This window comes from Pleurodeles waltl, chromosome 12 (genome assembly GCF_031143425.1).
Source record: "Pleurodeles waltl isolate 20211129_DDA chromosome 12, aPleWal1.hap1.20221129, whole genome shotgun sequence".
Classification (NCBI taxonomy): domain Eukaryota; kingdom Metazoa; phylum Chordata; class Amphibia; order Caudata; family Salamandridae; genus Pleurodeles; species Pleurodeles waltl.
In genome coordinates, this window is record NC_090451.1 from 395,529,856 (window position 1) to 395,545,749 (window position 15,894).

Genomic DNA, 15,894 nt, shown 5'->3' on the forward strand with positions numbered 1-15,894 from the left:
ATACAATGAGCATTAACGTAATCATGATAACTCTCACTACTTTAAACCTATAGAGATGTATTTGCATTTACTACCTCTATTTCGATTAGACTCCATGAGTTCTCTAATTTCAGACCAAAGTTTGAATTCAAAAATAAAAAATAAAAATAAAAAATGTAAATCGGCTTTGGTGTATCACTGTTTCTTTCCGTTCTTTTTATTTATGACTGTGACGGGCCGGACCGGGCCGACCCACACAATATCTCAGCTGGTGCTGACGCTTCTTGGGCTGACCCGGATGTGTCTCCGGGTTCAACCAATCGTGTGAGCTTGAGTCCGTCTCCGAGGGGACCTGGGCTGTTAAAGAGCCAGGCCACGCATCAGAGAGGGAGAATGGCGGGTGTGAGGAGAAGTAACCAAAGCTTTGAGACGGCGAGTCCAGAGGAGGGCGAGGACGAGTTTGGAAGGATCGACGGGAGCAAAGAACCCAGGGGACTCCCAGGACCATATACACCCGAGTGCGGTACAGAAAGGAAGACCAGGACGGCCGCGGTCCCGATCAGGGACGAAGGAATTCGGCTCCGGGGAGCAGAACACTAACACCCGCCACGCTTCAGGAGAAGCGTGGCAGAGTCAGGTACGGGGCCGTGGCCTGGGCAGGGTTAGGGAGGACGGGAGGGGGAACACAATTGGGGTTTCACTACTGAAGGGTGTAAGGGACACTATAATACAAGGAAGCATGAAAGGGTTGGGGCACAAATTGGGGAGGATCAAGAGAGGGAAAGGGGTTTGTGAGTAGAGAATGAGTAGGAAAAACATTGCACAACAGAATAAACAGGATCCGGTGAAAGAAAGGAAAGTGAGGACGAAGAACTGCAAGTATAGAGACAATAGACTCAGGAAAAGAAAAGAGAACACAGAAAAAGAAATAAAATAAAGCCCAGAAACAACCGCTGCAAGACAGAACAGAAAAAAAAAAGCAGAATTAAGAGAGAGAGAGAGAGAGAGAGAAAGAGAGAGAAGAAACAAGTACACAGAACCCCCCCCCCCCAAAAGACCAGGAAAAGAGCCAGAAGAGAAAAAGGGAAAGACAGAGACAGAGAAGATAATAAGGGAAGGGTAATTCCACGATCACTTACCGAGACTATTCTTCTTCTTTCCACATATGCTTCCCCAGAGACCTATGAAGAGTACAGAGAGAAGAGGAAGAGATCATGAAACCTTGTCTGGAGGAGACGTCTGGAGAGCAGAAACATAACACAAAAGACTTTCATCACCATAAACTGTTATATCCAAACAATAAATACCACTTACCTGCATAATAAACGAGTCCTGTGTGATTGCTAGCGCCCATCCTGCGACAATGACCAAAGCAATAATCAAAAATAGTCTCTTTAAAAAGGTAAATTATTCACAAAAGGTAATTTTGATTTTCTAGTTAGTTCATCAAGAGTTATTTCTACGTGTGGCAGGTGCAGAAGCACCCACAGTGTTTTCCACTGCCCGTAGTTCAGGCATTAGAAACCACAACGGGGCTGTCCATGGGAGCCCCTGTACTGCCCATGCCACAGCACCCCCTTTCTGCTAATCTTTGCATGGCGGGCTACCACCATGCAAAGGCAGGCAGAAAAAAGACTTGTAATCCCCAGGGAGCCCTGCAAGCAGCGTTGCCCTGGTGGATTATAACCACCGAGACCACCAGGCTGTTGTCTGGTGGCAACCTGACGGTGCCGGTGGTCTGACTGTGGCACTTTTGCCACGGTCATAATGTTGCGGCTGGACCGCCGCTTTGGTGGGGGTCCGACCGTGACCCTGTGGGTCTGGTGACCGCCAGGGTCATAATTAGGCCCTATGTCTTTGTTCATTAGGCAGCAATGAGATTTCAAAGTTCAGTTCCACCGCAATTTCAAACTCAAGAATATTGAACTGGTTTCAAATTGTTAAAGCTAAAGGTTGCAAATTCCTTCTCCGTTATTGGCAGCAAAGTATGTTAATTTTGGTGCTGAGTGTTTTCTGCTTAGTGCTCTCTTTCTTTGTGATCTCCTGTTTACTCAACCCTCAGCATCACTGTCACTCTGACTTGACTCTTCAGTCTTCTCAGCAATAGTTGGAGGCACTTGTACCACTGGCACTGAGTGCTCTTAAGGCCAAGTGTCTCCTGATACAGCTCTTTACCTACAGCAACTGGTCCTTCGTCAGCATCCGAGCTTGCATGAGTCTACTGATTCTGTCTTGAACCTTCTGTACCATCCACTGTTAACTCACTTATACTCCCATCAGATTGAGCTTTTTCTGTAGCAGGCACTTGTCCAGTCCTAACAGCTTAGGTAGCCTCATCCCTCTCACTTACTGTAAGCGACCCTTCTGAAACAGGTGCTGTATCATCTAGGGGACCTGGAACTTTGTGAGTATGGCTCACATGTACCCAGCTAGGGTTTACCAAAGCCACCTTGTGAGGGCATCTCCAAGTTGTTCCAAGCTCATTTTCATCACATGCTTTTTCACCAGGACCCAGACGCCGGGTCCTAGGTCATGGCAAAAGTCCTCCTGTAGCTGTGCTGCAGCTTCTCTAACTGGATGAGACAAAGAATGAACCACATCAGCCAGTCCTTTGCAATAATCTAGCACCAAGTCATCTATAATGTTCACAAGCACATTACAGGCACTGCTGGCAATCCCATGACAATTTCATGAGGGGACAACCCACTCTTTCTGTTGGGTGTACTGCTCATTCCAATCAATACAAGAGGCAATGCATCTGGCTTTTTCAAAGTGGTGGATGCACATACTTTCGCCAGTCTGGATTTCACGGTTTCATTTATGTGTTCTACAAGTCCTGAAGCCTCAGGTCTGTTGCTGGAATGTAATCTTTGTTCAACTTGCAATGCCGCACACAACAATTTAAGGACCGCACTGTTGACATGAGTTCCTTAGTCTAACTCTAGAGAAGTCGGAAATCCAAATGGCGGTATTAATTCCCTAAGTAACAGCTTTGCTGCTGTGAGACTATCATGTCTCCTGGTCAGATAGGCTTCAACCCTGTGTGAAAAATTGCAAACAATGACTAAAATGTATCTCAGTCCATTGAAAAAAATTAGCTCTATAAAATATAGCTACATTCTGTTGAATAGTTCTCCTGCTCTACCTATCTGACTCAGTATAATAACTGTACATTTTCTACATCCATCTGATGGCATGTGACTAGGCCTGGGCATAGGACTCCGTTCCACCTGGGAGGTTTGCGGAATTCGGGCACTTCGCACTACCCAGAGTAACTCAAAATTCCTGAATTCTGCACTCCGGTGTGGAGCGGAGTTCGTTCATGAGATTTGTTTTGGTGCTCTCTCGAGAGTGCCATGATGCTCCCAGGCTGCTAGCTAGCATGTGCAAGACTTCTTGTTAATTCGCATTGCTTCAGGCTTCGCTGGGGGCCAAAACAGTGTCACTCGTGAGCGCAAACTCATTTCTGGAGTAGATTTTCTACTCCAGATGCATTTAAATCTAGTCAAAAATAGATTTTTGACTATGAATCTAGCCAAAAAGAGATTTTTGACTAGGTTTTCTGCTCCAATGGGCCTTGCAATTTGTTTGTTAGATTGAGAAGCCTTTTTTTCAAACAAGAAGGAAGTGTGTCAGAAACTCCAACTTCCTGTTCCTGTCCAGGAGGCCCCTCCCAGTGCTTTATCCATCTCCTGGTCACGTTTCACTTAGATTTCGAGGTGGAAGGATCACTCTCTGTCTCCTGGATAAACATTTGGATTTAAGGACTTTGTTTATGTGAAATCACACAAGTAAGTTCCAAAACTATTGAATAAGGGTGTTGTTTATTTGATTTTAAAAAATTAGAGTGGTGCGTGGCCTGGAGTTTAAGTAAGTTTAAGTTTAATTTGCATTGCATAGATTTTTCACCTTTTGCAAGGGAAAATTGTTGTCCAGCTCAGTAGTACCTGTCCTTTCCCACAGGTTGTAAAGGAAACAGCATTTTATACCACCTGATTACACCATTCTGGAAACACCACAAGAGGAGGAGAAAGAGGATGATTGGTCTCAATAAACTATGTAAGCTGACCAACTTCTGGGTGGAACACCAGAGTTTGAGGGCGAACTCTACTTCCCGGACTGAGAATGCTGGTGCCACCATAGAAGAACTTTGTAATTATTTCTTGCTGAACTTTTTTTCATTCTTTCTCTGCAAAAGAAATGCTAGTGCAACATTATGTTTGTGTAAGATTTATGCTGCCCCATCATATTATAGTCACATATAAGCCAGGACTAAATTTGGACCAGTGTGCAGTGAAGAAGCTGCCACATACCCTTCAAGACATTGGGAACAATGCCTGCCTCCCTCACAAGCTACTGCCAATCCTATTTTTTTAAATGACCTAGAAGGACTGCCCTAGAAGATCATTGATTAAAAGACTGCCAGTGCCAATGCCAAAATTCCAATGTTCTGATTCCATCAAAGAGGAGATATTTTGTTAAAGCAAAGTGCTTGGATTAGAAGAGGTAACTACTAAGTAACTATTGCACCAATGAGTGGTAATATTATGAGTGATTGTGAATTTGTGAGTGATGACTGATGTAAGTGGTGGCTCACAGTGAGGGAGGGAGTTCAACAAATTTGTAAACTTGTTTCCAATGATTTGCAATGTTTGTGGGGCTGATGGGTGAGAATTTTTCCCGAATTGACTGGCCTTTCAAACTTAGTGAAATTTACCTGCAGGGTCCACTCCTTTTTTCTGGATCCTCAGAAACAGACCAGCCACTTTAGTTGCCAAACACAAATCTACTCAAAACACTTCAATTCTGTTCCTCAGTGCAGTCCTCAGGTCTATCTTGCTCGGTTTGGGACTCAGACAGAGTTACTCAGAATCTGGAGGAGAAGGATGGAAGGACTCAGGGCAGGACTACCTCAACATCTAGAAGGAGAAAGGTATCAACTTCAAAGACAAACCATGATGATGGCGAAGACTCTGCTCAGCTCCCCAATTAATACTGCCTTGTTTTCTTTTGTATAGTGTTTGTCTTTGTTACATATTTCCCCAAATCCCCTTTACCATCCATTCATCGAGCCCCTAGCCATCTTCCCGGAGGCTGTGTGATTTATTGAAGTATGATTTAATTTTACACCATAAATGAATCACACACTTCCTGAGGCGGATGTGGGGAAAGTGACACCAACTCACTGCTTGATCTTCTAGCCTTCTATTACCTGAGCAACATTCCGCACTGGCCCCATCAACATCATCATTCATGCCTTGAGTGTCTGTGTGTGTTCTGTAAACGCTTAACCCGATCCATCCACTGGAGTCTGAGCCCACTTCTCCTGCTCCCCACCATTGCTCTGAAGAAATTGATATTGCTAGACTTTATTATCATCCCAGGTCTTCTTTGCTGTGTGTCAAATACTGTCATTGTGGTATTCTGGTCTCAGCCTTCCTAAAGTTATGATAGGATGATGACCCACTAACTCTCTGTTTTCTTTCAATCAAGTTGACAATGATGCATAACCCTTTGATTAATCCTGTAGCTGGAGTTCGCATAGGTGGGAATGTGGGAAGTTCTGTTTTCCCTGTTAGCGTGCTAGCCTGCTACTACTACTACTACCTACCCCTCTTACGATGCCATTTTGGGAAAAACCTTGCAGTAACAAGGCTGCCCCGCATCATCTGTTCAGGTAAGAGAGGAACTATGGATTGAACTTAACTTGTTTAGTTAGTGATTTATTTAACTCCTAATAAGGAAGATTTCCTATGTGTCTATGTGTATCTAGGTTTTGTAGGCAAAATAGGCAATGCCAATCATCCACTAGTGGTTAATATAGTTGCAGAGGGCAATAGAGCAAGGGTATAAGTAAATGACATACACTTTTTAGCAGTTAAAAGATAGCAGTGCAAACTAAACACCAAAATAAACATTTGAGGCATAAATCAGGTAAAATAAATCACCCCCTTTAGGTTAAACTAACACACAAGCCCACCCTTTCCACCCACAACAGGCAAACACCTCTACCCAAACAAATATCCCCGTCCCCATAAAGTCCAACAAAAAGTCCATTATGCAAAGTTCAAACCCAGTCCCAACTCCCTTCCCATTCTCTCCACCTACAACAAGTGTCCCTCCCACCAAAACAAATAATAAAAAAAAAGAGTCTGCAGAGGGTGTAGTTCACAGTTAGGTCTGGAGATCATTCAGGGTTGCTTCCATATGTGCCACCTGGCTATCCAGGTGCGCAAGGTGCTGCAGGATGTGGTGTTGGAAGATGCAGTCCTGATGTGAGGGGGGGAGCAGGTGCAGAACCGGGACAGACTGATGCCATCTGCAATGGTTGTGCCGCTAGGAGGCTGGAGGCGCTGGTGGCTGGTTGAAAGAGCTAGGGCCGGCGGCCATGACTGCTGGCTCGGCCTCCTTCTCCTCCTCCTCCTCCTTCTCCTCCTCTTGAAGGGCTACCAGCCACCAATATTTGTTTCAGATGCCCTCCAGCCTCTGCTGCCAGAGCTGGGCTGCTTTCTCCTGGCGAGGACAGATGATGTCCACCGGGAGTAACTATAGCAGGAAAGAAAAAGGAAAATGACAAATTATAGACCATCCTCTGGGCAAACAGTTTTTTAAAACGTAGAGTTGCACAGTAGCAACTAGTAGTAGCTACTAGTAACTATTCCAATCGAGCCATCCATATTTATCCACCCTTTCATCCATAGACTCACCTATACATTATCTATCCTTTCAAACACCGTGCTTTCACCTATCCATCCATTTACACATGTATCGTTCGTTATGATCCACCCATTCCTTACCTGAGCATCAGCTTTTACCCATCCACCCTTCACCCACTGAGGCATCCTTTCACCCCATTAATCTATCTTTTCACCCACCCATGCATCTCCTATCACTCACCTTCACATCTTTTCCGTTCACTCACATATCTTTTGACTCATATACCATTTCACCCATTTTTAGGGTTGAGCGCGTAAGCGCTCTGTCCCTGTTGTAATCTCTTTGTGGGCTTTTAACCATGCCCATGTCACACCCATCACTTCCATTGGTTCTTGGGCTTGCCTTTTAAAATTCGCTTGACTTCATCACTTAAGGGCATGCATACGTCAGATCTTTTCCAGTGTTTAGCCCTACTTGAGAGCACCAGCCAACTACTGAAAACGTACCAGACTCCATGTTTTCCGTATGGTTTCTGGACTACTTTTTCTCTTTATTTCATAAGCCAGACAATCTCGCTGGGCACTAATCGAGCACTTTTCATGACTACCAGTTTAATTCTATTGTTTATCCCAGTGCTCCTTCGCAAATTCAACGTTTTACAGGGCGCGAGTACGCTCATTTTTTTTTATTAGTATGCAAAGGCAAAACAAGAAAGGTCTTTTTTTTCTGATTAGTCATCTTCAAACTCATGGCGTGGCACTTTAAATCGGCTCCCATATGTGAAATTGTAGTACTTTTCATTTTCAGTTTATGTGGCAAGAAAAGTTTGGTTAGGAGTTTACAACGCTAATAGCTCTAACTCGAGCAAACGCAAGACCCATTGGATTGCAAAAGCTTTGTTTCTTTTATCCGTCCATCCTTTTTTTTGCTTTTCCATCAAGCCATTATTAGTAGCGTCCATTCATTGTGAGCTTTTGTCTGCTGGTTTGCAGAGAGAAGAGTCATTAAGAACTCAGTCCCAGCTGCAGCTGCTAAACTAGGGGCTTCACAAGCAATGCCCTTGCAGTGAGTATATTAGTAATTGTGAAAGAGCAAGAGCAGTATTACTTACTAACACCCATCCCTGATGCCACAGGTTCGCCCGCTCTGATCTTTGACCCTGGAACTGGTGGTCAGTGCAGCTGGAATATACGTCACACAATGTAATTCAAACAAAATAAATACAACCCCAACAGATCATTACAGATCTATCTTCTATCATTCGCTTTAGGAATTTTGTTGGTTGTTAGAAAAGCAAGGTAGACAAAACAAACATTTCATAATGGAGGGGCAGAGCTAAGTCACTGAAGAGTAATAAGGGGGTGGAATATTTTTGTCAATCCAGGAGAACCTATGGTGGGGTCTTGGTTGGCAAATGCAATGGACATGAGCAATGCAAAGAAAACCTTCATAAACATGCATAGAAAAGCTGACTTGGGTATGCAGTCTTGTCAGTAGAATCCCTGTCCTAAAAATCTGTTCTCTTTGTATTAAGTACCAGTCCACAAGATATGTAAGGGGACAAGAGCTAAGCTTACTAACAAAGCAGACTAAAGCTAGTACACATAAAAGGAAGTCAGGTATAGAAGAAACATGTAAAATAGATAAGTGCACAGAGAACACAAATTTAACAAAGCTTACATGAAATTAAGTTTAAAAAAGTAAACAGGTACAGTAAAACTAAAAGAAAATTATTTGAAATGAGGAGAGGTGAAAGATAAAATTAGGGAAATAATAATCATATAACAGGAAGACTTACTGGATCCAGCTGATCCGCCAGCATTTGCACTGGTGGTGGCACTGCTGGCCCCCTCATCTCCTTCTGGACCCGCTGATGATGTTGTCCTCTTCTTCCACTTGTGTGCTGAAGTAAGAAATAAAGAATACGATTTTTTTTAAATTAGTGGTACACTTAGGTCCTCATTACAACTTCGGAGGTCTTGTAAAAAGACCGCTGAAGCTGCGGGCGCCACTATACCATCAGTGCTGGCGGTATATCTGGCTCCCTACTATGTCTTTTCCACTGGGCCAGCGTATGGAAACGCTGTTTCCGTCTGCTGGCCCAGCGGAAAAGTCACATCAACATTGCAGCCTGCTCATAGTAGAGCCGGAGGCAATGTTGATGTGTAGCAGGTGCAGTTGCACCCGTCGCGCATTTCACTGCCTGAAATTCGGGCAGTGAAATGCGCAATGTGGCTGTGCCTGTGGGCCCCTGAACTGCCCATGCCAAATGTATGGGCAGTTCACGGGCCCCCGGGGGCACCCGAGTCCCAATTACCTGCAGCCTTTCCATGGCGGTGTTTACTGCCGTGGACAGGCTGGCGGTTGGGGACGCAAGCACCGCTGCCCTGGGGATTATGACTGCCAGGCTGGAGGGGCCGGCGGTATGGCTGTGGCTAATGCGCCACAGACATTATAGTTGGCGGTACACCGCCACCCTGTGGGCAGTGTTACAGCCAGCTTACTGCTGGCCACCAGGGTTGTAATGAGGCCCTTAATCTCTCAAAAAATATTTTTAACAGGCAGAGGCAAACACAATAACCTTGTACTTTTCTAAATCAGATTTGCCTAGTATGATGGAATCAACTCGAGTTGACCTATTACTTTTACTTTCCTAATTGTTACACTTAAGCCCTACTCCAAAGTTTCCTAAATTGTGGGCCATGTTTACAAACATTTGATGCAGGGGAGCACCGCAGCCTTGTTGTAATGCTACCCTGTGTCAGAAGGACAGGAAAGGAATGTGTCATATATACAACAGATATGGCGCATTCCTGTCCTCTTTCCCTGCATTGGCACACAATGGGCTGCCATGAGCCAATGCAGGCACCCCTGCACCATGCTGCAAGGGTGCCTGCAATTAAGGGATGGTTGGTTTTGTGACACCTTCCTGAAACAAAACAATCACAAGAGGAGTTTTCCTTTTTCTATGTGTGCTACAGATTGCTTTATGTGACCTTGTAAATATGGCCCTGCAGTGTGTGCCGCCAGACCGTCGCGTAACGTGACTTCCAGCAGCTCAAAGGGCATTGGAAATAAATATGACCCACATTTACAACTATGTACCACTAGCAATGCATACACATTGCAACAAATGATCTTCGCTTCTCAACCACCTTTGATGGGACAACTCAGCCTGCATTTATTTTTCAGTGCATAGATACATGCATACTATGATGATATCATACTACCCATCATCGGGTGCTTGCAATTGGGAGGAACTGCATCAACTACAAAAAGCAAGTCACAGTGAAGGGAAAGCTAACTCACTGATATTACTTATTACTACTACCACTATCTTATTCTTGGTTACAGGAGGATTCTCTGTCTGCATGGCTTCTTAATCAGTCCAAAGGCACACCTACAAGTACAATTAGGAAGCACCGCTGCTGACTAACCTTGCTAGCTCAAACTGGATCACATAATAAATAAACATAACCTTAACGTACCTCTGAGAGTCAGCACAGCTATTAGAAAAAATATTAGCATTTTGGAACAACACACACAAAAATAAGACAAGTACCTATTACTCACCAAGCCCCGACACCTTGAGGCCGAGCAGGTTGAGCAAGTCCTGTTCACTGTCAATTAAAAAATGAGGGAAAAAAAAACAAACATACAAAAAGTAAAAAAAAAAAATACAAAATGTAAAAATATAGATACAGAAAAAGAGACAGTAATGAAATAAATAAAAAAGAGGAGTAGATAAATTGGGAGGATAGAGGATTACAAGACAAATATTGGAAAGAAACATCTCCAGCACCATAAACAGAGTGAAAAACAAGATGATGGAGCTGTGTGTGGTACTGTTTGCATGCAATTTTTGACATCAAACGCAACTCAAACAGGCATACAGAGAACAGGCATACAGAGAACTTCGCCTGTTTGCGGAAGTCCGCATAGAGTGGCAGAGTTTATTTCCAACTTTGTAGAGTTCCACGTAGGGCGACTCCATGCACTCGGCCATGCCCTACATGTAAAACATATGTAGCAAACGGCTTCTACAATCACTCTGAATCTGGGATTAAACCATGTCTGTCTAAGCTTCTAACCATTGCATATCTACCTATATGTGCCTGTCCATGATAATATCTAGCCAAAGGTGACAAGTTATTTGGCAGCACTGTTCTTTCATCACTTGAAACCCAAACAACATCCTCATTCCTTTTGACACATCCTGCTCTGACCCAACTTTGCTGCTCCTCTTCTGTCACATCTCTTAACTTCTTCCCATGTATCAACAGCAGTTAACAGGAAGTTTTGACTTGCCTCATCATATGTCTCATTATTCCACACTCCATTAAAGGAGGTACAGCTTTAGGTGCAGTATCTTGCTACTGCATCAGCATATGTATTGCATATGTGTTGCCTAAGGTTATCTAGGCAGTAGATTTTCTGTGCACATGTGACAACAGCAATGTTTGCAGGCAGCTGTAATGCATTCAACATATTGAAAATCTTATCTCTGTTTCATATTGGGGATCCAGAGGTGGTCATGCACCCTCTCCGGGACCAGAACTGTCCTAAGTCATGAATGACACCAAAACCATACTGACTGTCACTTTAAGCTGTTCAGAAACAGAGCATGCGCCGATAAGAGCGACCAATTTGGCTACTTGGGCACAAGAGACTCCTTGAAGCCAGGAGGCTTCTATCACACCTGAGACCACTCAAACTGCATTACCAGCTCTCAGGGTACCATCTTTGTCTCTTAAAATGGAGCCATCAATAAACAGGACATAGTCATTTTCATTTAAGAGGACATCTTGAATGTCTGGTCTTGGTTTGGTGTACAATTCAGTCACATCAAGACAGTCATGTTCAACCTTAACCTAATCCAGCAGGATTCAAACTGGTAGACCTTTTGAGATTAACATTGGGAAATACAAGAATCACGTGCTCATATCGTGTCAAATGCGCACTGATTAAGTATTGGGTCTTTGTACAGATTATTAGAATTTCCACTGGGTGGAGAATAAAAGCATAGAGGGGATGACCCATAACAATGCCTTCACACTGTTCTATGCTAATGCTCAAGGCAGTAACTGCCTTTAAACAAATAGGCAGCACTGAAGCCACAGGATCAAGAGTGGCAGAAAAGTAAGCTACAGGCTTGCTTGTATTTCCATGCAGCTGTGTCAAAACTGGCAGCACAGCAATCCCTGTCACACCAAAACCAAGAAAAAGATTTATTGCAATCAGGCATTCCCAAAGCTGAGGCTAAGCATAGGCTTTCTCTCAGCTCTGACATTATGATGCAGTTGTCATCCAATGGTACCAGATCAGACACATCTTTGTGTGTTAGCCTCTATAAAGGCTTGGCCAAAAGAGAATAGTTTGGAATCCACCAACGACAGTAGCCAACCATTCCCAGAAACATTTGGACTTCTTTCGGTGTGACAGCTGGATTTATTTGCATAACTACTTAAATTCTTTCTTGTGACACTTTTTGCACACCTTTCAGAATATGGTGACTTTAATACAGGATTTTATTTCTTGTAATGCTGCAATTGTTCTGTGGAAACCTTATGTCCATTTTCTTCTAAATGATACATGAGTCCTGCATGCTTCTTGGGTGTTTGATGCAACAAGGTGATCATCCATATACTGCACTGAGAATGACTGATGGGAAATCCTAAGGAACTCCTGATTCTTTTTTAAGTTCTGCTTGAAAATGCATGGTGACTCCGTATACCCTTCAGGAGTTCGGCACCATGCCAAAACATGACTACCGAATTTGAACGTGAAGAGGAATTGACTTCCTCATGCAATGGTATGGAGAAAAATAACTGGCACAAATCAACCACTGTAAACCATTCTGCTTTGCATGGAATTTGGAATAAAATCATTGCAGGATTTGGTACCACGGGATAACATGGACCAACAGCCTTCTTCACTTTTCTCAAGTTCTGAACTATGTGGCATTTTTCATTAGGCTTCCACAATCCTAAAATGAAAGAGTTACATGGACTTCCCATAATCTCTTTTAAAATACCTTGTTCAATTAATCTATTAATCATGGGAATTATTCCTCCAATTGTTTTGGGTATCATGTTATATGGGGGTGTTTTTGGATACACTGCATTTGGCTTCACTTGTATTTTGATAGGCTTAATTACTTTGACGAGTCCTATCTCTTTTCGTGAAAGATCCCAAACCTCAGATGTCACTGTGTCTTTTAAGTCTTTGGGAAGATCATTACATGTCAACATTGGGTTCAATGTGACACTCGAATACTACTTTGCAGTTTTGCACGGCACATCTTATTCATGTGTTTAGATTCCAATTCAGTGTACAACTAATAGAATAGTTTAGCTTACACAGTAGGTCACATCCAAGTAAACTCACAGGATTTGAATTGCAGACCACAAATTGGTGCTCTTCTTCAAATGACCCTATTTTTACAGGGACAGAGTCTGTTACAGGATTGGCCAACTGCTTGTTTGCAACTCCTACAATCTGGATCCTCCTTCCTAAAAGGGGCAAATTTTGGCACTTCTGCTCTTCTGACAGCGGAACGTGTAGCTCCAGTGTCAACCAGGAATTACACGTTATGTCCCATAACACTGGCATTTACATAGGGACTGTATTGATCTACTTCTAAGGATGCAGCTAGCATGCAATCTTCATCTTCTGAACTGTCTTCTGAACTATCAGCTTAAAGTTTTTCTGAAAATTCAGTTTTCACTCAGGTCCATCAGGGGAACTGTGATGCTATTAGATTCACATTTGCATTTACAATTTGATTCAAATTCTTCTGTGGAACAACAATTTGCTGTTGTGCCATCGGGGCTTGTGGTACCTGCATCTGATTCCTCGGGGTACATTCAGATTTTGCACTTGGGATCTTTGAACTTTTTGGATGTTAACCTGATTATTGACTTGTACTTGAGCAACTCTAGTATTATGTTCTTGGTTATTCACATTATTAAAGAGACATCCCCTCTGCCAATGTATACAATTTCTGCCTGCATGATACAGACTAGTTCCCTTCAAAGTCTGGACATTAACCACACCTACACTTTGATCTACCTGAACACTATGTCCTCTGCCTCAAGGCTGCACAACATTTGTCACCTGCTGTGGCACTCCTTGTATTCCACCCGTGTTCACCATCATCTGCGGGCTCTGACTAACTTTCTATGCAGTCTTCAATTGCATTAGCATCACCTTCTCTTTCAACTTTTTCTGTTTCAATTCCAATTCATCACTACAATACTTTGCACACCACAGGATTTCATAAGTCAGCTGATTCTGCCAACAAATCAGGTGCTGCTGAATCATCTCACTTATGTCTGGCTTCAATCATTGCACAAATCAGAACACAAAATGACCCAGATATTTAGCTTGTATTGTTTCTGTACCACTACGCTGTTTAAAAGCTATCTTTTGTAGTAAGCATGAATCAACTCCTTTGACTCCTTAACTTTCCTCTCAATCTTCTGCCAATCGATATCTTTCGATGAAACTTTGTTATTCAAAAACTAAATTACTTTGTGATATTTTTTCATCACTTCTTCAGTGGGTGCACCTGGATCTCTTTGAGGTTCACAATCAGGCCAATAGACATTCACTTTACATTCAGTCCATACATCAGTTGGAGCGACAGAGTCAAACAATGTGTTGAAATCCTCCCACAAGCCTTTTGAAAGTTTCACAAATCTTTCTGTCTGCTTGACCCACTCCACTGGTTTCTCTCTCAATCTCCGGTAATCATTTGTGAATGACAAAACATGACACCTACTCCAGGGTACATGAACATAACCTCTACCAAGTATTTCTCTCATGGGTAACATTTGCACATTGTCCTCATATTGATTTTCTCCTGCTGGAGGCAATGTGGCTTTAATTCATTTGATCTCTTTTCTCCACCTATCTACCTTGCCACTTATCTATAGCTCCCCATTTCTGAATGTATGTAATCAATTCCCTAATGTGTGTTTTGATTCCAAGAGATCTCATGTGAACTATATTCTTTTTGCTGAACTCTAATCTGTAAGTTCCCTTTAGGGGTTTTGATTTCAACAAATCCACGTCATATTTTTCTGCTACTTCAGCTAATCTCTCATATGCCTGTCCTGCACATTGAGTAATGTCTTTGCACAAGAACAGCATTTTGTCTCTGTGTAGATTTCCAAATGGGCTGTATCTAATGTTCCTAAAGTTATTTTATTCAATTCCAACTTCAGTCTGGGCACATTCACTGATCTCTCTGTGGTGTCTCTTCTGTTCTCTCATTGCAATTTGTTACACCAGTTGCACCTTCAGGACTAATTTAATTTACCTATAAGTCCCTTGTACAGTGGTATCTCTATACCCAGGGTCTGTAAATTAAATACTACTAGTGGGCCTGCAGCGCTGCTTGCGCCACCCACTGAAGGAGACTTTCAAACCTGTCTCAGGCCTGCTAGCGCAGGGCCTGTGTGCGCAGTTTTCTGCTACAGGGACTTGGCATCTAAACTTACTTGCCAGGCCCAGAACTCCCCTTTTACTACATGTAAGTCACCCCTAAGGTACGCCGTAGCTAGCCCTATGGGCAGGGTGCTATGTATGTAGAAAGGCAATACTTGTGCCATATTGCATGGCCTGTCCTAGTAGTGACAAACAGCCTAACTTGGTGTCTCACTGCTGTGAGTGCTGCCTTCTCATAGGATTGCATTAGAAATGCCCTGCCTTATGTGTAAGGGGTATTGGCTGATTTATGAGAGGTAGCGTAGGCGTGTTTGGTATGGTTGTGATGGTGATAATAAATGCTGCTTTCTGGTGTGGGTGTATTTTTTATTACTATTACAGAAATGCCACTTCTAGAAAGTGCGCATTTATCTGTGCTTATGACTCTGGTGTTTTGCAGCTTGACTCCAATCCATGTCTGGGCAGAGTGACAGTTGGGGCTTTGCGCATACCTTTCAGACAGCCTGTACACAGGGATGGTGGAGGTGTCACAGAGGTGCATCTGCATACTGAATAGTCTTCCTGGGCTGAGAGAAGGGAGAGGCGGGGCACACCTGCATTTGTAAAGACTGTGCCCTGGCCTCACACAATAGGGTCGTTAACCCCCCACTGATGTTTGGAGCCTGTGCTGAAAGGAGAGAGGGGGCACTCCCAGAACCAGTTGTAACTGGCTGGAACCTCCTCTCCCTACCATTGTAAAACACTGTAAGAACTGACTATAAGTACAGGAGAATTTTCCAAACAATTTGGAGACTCTTGGAATCATCT